Source organism: Lepidochelys olivacea, assembly GCF_965140295.1.
Source record: "Lepidochelys olivacea isolate rLepOli2 genome assembly, chromosome: 1".
Lineage (NCBI taxonomy): Eukaryota > Metazoa > Chordata > Testudines > Cheloniidae > Lepidochelys > Lepidochelys olivacea.
Genome location: NC_140411.1, coordinates 223,143,010 through 223,148,217, shown reverse-complemented (window position 1 = coordinate 223,148,217; position 5,208 = coordinate 223,143,010).

Below are 5,208 nucleotides of genomic sequence, written 5' to 3'. Positions count from 1 at the left end.
TACTCTCTGCTTTCCCTTCTTCCCCCCGAGTGAGATCTTGAACTCACCAGTTTCATGGCCCCAGTAGGGACCAGTTTTGGAAACGAGTGTTTGTGACCTCTTCACAGTGAGATGGGTTTTGTCTAGCAAAGCTGCCATGTAACCCATATAACAACCTGGAGCTGATGGGCATTCTTACGATTTGTCTTCACTTTCGTCTGATCTATCTGCGTGACTCTAAGATAAAAGCCCAGAGCATGAAACAACCTATTCACTCCCTTACAAGAGCGGCTGAGTGGTGTAATCTCATTCTAGAATAATCCACTGTGAGATGAATGTGGCTACAACAGAGCTGAGGTCTGGATAGGAGGGGTTATTCCCACAGTCCCGGCAGCTGGGTGGTTTGTGATCTGTTCTGTAATTCCTCCTTAGAATAGCAAATGTGACAGAGCGCGCTACAGCGAGGCTGAAATGCAATTTCCATTATAACCCCATCTCTCGTTGTAGCTCATAATGTTGGCAAATTCCTTTTGGATTGAAATTTTCTATGCTTGGTCTCAGGAGCCATCAATGAAGTGTATGCATACAAAAAAAACCAACCCACCCCAGTGGACCACACTGAGCCAGATTAATAGCTTCCCCTTTGCACCAACTAGGCTAGCCCAAAGGGGGCCGTAAAACAGCCATAAGCCGCACCCAGTGAATATACCCAGTGCATGTGGGCTCTGTGCTACCTCTGCAGGAGTCCTCCCTCCAGAGTAAGGGGCATCCAGGATGTGGCAGGGGCATGTAAGGGGTGGAATGGCAGCGAGATGGAGCAGATTGATGGCAAAGGGGGATGTAGCCAGGGCAAACTGGCTTTTTCCCTTCTGTCACAAACCCTATAGCAGCTTTTAAAAAAACCAAAACCCTGAAACAAGACATTGCACATGCTTCTCCCTCGGGGGGAGAGGATGAGGAACAAACCCATGACATGTATTAGTCACATTGATTAATGCACTGCTGGAAGGTGCTCAGATAACACAATGATGAGTGTGGCATAACCTGAATAGACTAGAAGTGCAAATTGGAGCTGCTCAAGTTTACGCTGTGGGGCCTTAAAAGTACAGAGGGATTAAGTAATTTGCCTAAAGTCATAAGTCTGGACTCTCTAGTCCATGACTAGATCACAGTGCTAATGCACCCCTATTGGCCAATGCAGGCAGTCATCAGTTACAGCAGCTCAAACTGGCCTCGGGGATCAAGAGCATGTAGAAGGGATTCACAGCCACCTTTGCCCCTACCTTGTTGGGTCCTGTGCGAAGCAGAGCTCATCTGAACCTGAAGGTTGGGGCCACAGTGAAGGTAGGGACGTGTGGATCAGGCATAGGCAGATTACCGTTTTGTAGTCCTTGGTGTGCTCTGGCTTGCCATGTAACCTTTCTCTGCAAAATAGGGGTAACACATCTCAGAAGAGGTGTTATGAGGCCTAATTTAATAATGTGCCAGATCCTCTGGCTGGAAGTCTGGCTGAACCAGAGAGACTACCTGCAGGCAAGAAGGTTCCCCAGGGGTTGTAGAGCTGATGTAAGCCTTTCCCCGACAGCTCCTGCATAGAGGCGGGTGGGCTGGAGGGCATAGCCTCAGGGAAGAGGATGTGGCCACAGTGCTGCTGCACTCCAGCTATTGGCTGCTGTATTAGTTCCTGAAAGGCTGGTGCAGCACAGCACTGCATAAATTAGAGAGGCCCTGAGGCTACTCTACCTTACCCTGGGAGCTATGCAGATGCCTGGAAGAAATGAGAATAGAAGGAGATGCAAAGGTGACTGAAAACAGATTTACACCCCCACCCCTGGTTAGGGTTGCCAGTTTTGGTTGGATATATTCCTGGAGATTTCATCACATGACAATCTTTAATTAAAGATTAATCTTTAATTCCTGGAGGGTTGGCAACGCTAACCCCCATCCGTTTCTGCATCAAGTGTATCTCGACTGAAATGGAGAGTTGAATCAAAAGCATGTACACTATATAAGTGTAGACCATTATTACAGCAAGGCCGTAGCAGAGGTAGGAATAGAATTCAGTTTGGGCCTTCCAGCTCTACATCCACTCCTATGCCAACATTACACTGTAATTGGCCTAATGAAATCTTGGTAAAGTTTGCTTGGCTTTTAGGGCTTGATTTGCAATGATGGATATCTTAATACTGTATGAAGATGATTTGTGTGCACAAATTTCATAAATCCATTATGAGCTATATGAGCAAGGGTCACATGTGGGGAAAAAGACAGGGGAAAAGCCCTGAATTCCTTTCCCTTAGAGAGTAGAGATGCCCCATATCCCTCAATTCTCCAGGGAGTGGAGGAGATGTCCCCGGAAGACATTAGAGAGCCTTGTCTTCCCCAAAGACAACTGCAAGTAGAGGGAACCTGTGGAGGAAGGGGGTTGTTGGGGATGGAAGATTGCAGGTCTTTGTGAAGGGCATCTCTGTACAAATAATCAGACAAACTTCTGAATGTGCATTTTTTGATGGCTCAGACTTCTAGAGGGTTTAATAATTAAGATGTTTCTATTAAAGAATAAGCTGAAATCAGCAGGAATGACCACACAACCTTCTGGTCCAGGCCACCCAATATCTGGATAATTGTCCCCAGGAATTATTTTGTAAGTGTTATGTTAGCAGTATTATCATAGCACCTAGGAGCCCTGCTCCTAGAGCAGGACCCCATTATGCTTGGTGCTGTACAAACACAGAAAAAAAAGTTAATCCTCACTGACACTAAACTAAAGTGCTTACAATCTAAGTATAAGACAAGAGAGAAATACAGATAGACTGACAGGGGAGCACACGGAGACAATAGTGGTGGGCATGACAGGCAGTGGTCTCTGCACGCCAGCGGCCTAACCATTGTCAGAGCCAAGGAGAGTTTGAAGGAGGCTAACGAGATCATTTTGCAGATGTTTGTGGGGAGTTTCTCCTACATGTGAAGGGCAGCATGGGAAAAAGCACATAGGACCTTGTTTGACAATTTAACAAGTGAGTGATGGAGGCTGGCACCATAGGCTGATGGGAGGCAGGAGTCTACCACACTGACCAACATTTTCAAATTAACTTCAGCAAGCATCCTGCCCACTCCCCACGACTGCTCCCCTCCAGCCCCACTAACGCCTACTGCCATTCCCTAGTCCCCTCACTACTACCCCCATTCAATCTCCCCACCCAGTTCCTCATAGTCTGTAGAACACACAGCAAGGTGAGCAGTCTTGCACCCCTCCTACACACTCCCCCAATGTGGGGCTGTAGGCAGCGTTCAAGGAGGCAGGGCCACAATTACATCCAAGAAAGCAGAGACGACGTCCACGCTCAGTAGAGCGTTTGCAGCAGAACAGAACTGTGAGGGCCCTCCTGCACTGAGCCCTGGAAGAGGAGGGGGCACAACCCCCTCTGTAATTCCCCCCTCTTGCTGGAGAGAATGGGAGATGAACGCCCCTGCCTGATCCCTAAACTCTACCAACTACACTGAGTTCTGGGGTGAGTAGGGCTGTTTCCCCCCCACCTGAACCTTCATCTACCCCATCTCTGCTGCAGCCAAGATCTGGGGGAGAATGGGGCATGACCCCTCCTTAACACACAGACCAGTGTACACATCTCCCTCCACCTTGTGCCACCACCATTGCAGCCCCACACCTCACATCTATCCCACTGCCCTGCCGTTGGCCATTAAGCCTGGCTGACCCCACCCCTCACAAATTCCCATTGGCAGTCACTGACCAGAGGACACCTATATTACCCAGAATCTTGTGCATCAGTCTCTCTCACTGACTCAGAGAGAGAGGCTGATGCACATGGTTCTGGGTAACACTGTTTTTATGAGGGAGAGAACACTAAATTGGGAGTCAGGAGTTTTTTAGTTGCAAATGGGAATCATCCTGACATATCAGGAGCCTTGGTCAGCCTGGAATTGCCTTCAATAGTATATGAGTGTAATAGGTAGTGAGGGGACTGGGCCATGAAGGGCCTTGAAAATGAAGACATGCGGCTTATGTTTGACACAATAGAGAAGAGGGAGACAGTGGAGGGATTCAAAGAGAGGGGTATATCATCAAAGCAATGGCTGAAAAATGATCTTTGCAGCAGCATTCTGCATGGATATTCAGGGGGCAAATTTGCATAGGTCAAGGCCAGAGACAAGGATGTTACAGTAGTATTAATAGTAGTAATATTAATTATGTCCCTGAAAGGGAGTAGCGAACCAGATCAGTGGGGTTGCTAGAATGTTTGGGGGGGGGGGGGGCTAATGAAAACCAAAAGGGTAATTTTGAGCTGCATTCTGAAGTCACTAGGGAAGATGGGAGGTGCTTGGGGAAGGGGGTGATAGGGAGAAGCAGTTTAACACTAAGATTGTTTGCAAACATGTTTGGTTTCCAGACAGTTCATGGCTGTTTCTAAAGATCATAAAATAAAACCTTGATGCAGCTCCAGTTTTTAAAAAGGTAGCACAAGGAAGTGTTCAAGGAGCACTCGTGAAGCATGACACAGGTGAAGGGGAATGTGAAGGAAAGAAAAGAACGTTTGCCTCATGTCTGGAAAGTTAAGGGTTAAAAACCACACCGCTTCTAAATCCTCAGTGTCCTAGAGAGGAGTAGGAAGTATGGGTATGGTAAAATGTGAATTTCCTGATCCCAGCTTTCTATCCCTGAAACTTATGTAGAAACCTGGCACCAGATCAAGAATGGGCAGTGACGGCAAAAGGGATGAAACCCTAACGGAAAGGCCTGTTCTGGGCTCTGAGGTTATGTCTACATTGCAATTAGACACCCACCGCTAACACATGTCAGCAGCACCGGCCCCAGGCTCAGAAGGGGCCCCTAACATCTGCTTCCTCCCCTCCCGCAGCGCTGCAGCGAGAGGCCCCCCAGAGAGAGCAGGGAGCAGAGCCCTGCTTACCACAGCGCCCGCACGGCCTCCAGCCCCAGAGAACACTTATCGCCCACGGGCCCAGCAGGCTGCCAATCCCCCGCCCCGCTGGGCCTACAGTACACAGCACCCGGGCCCTGCCCAGAGACTGGCAACAAGGCTCCAGCTCGCAGCCTCTGCCTCCAAGGATCCAGCCTGGACGCCAGGAGCCCAAGGGACCCCGGGAGCTGTAGTTCCTTGGCCAGCTCCCTGCCTGGACAGTCGCCCCTGGAGCAGGGAAGGAACTACATTTCCCAGCATTCCCTCGGCCGCTATCAACAGGAAAGGGAGG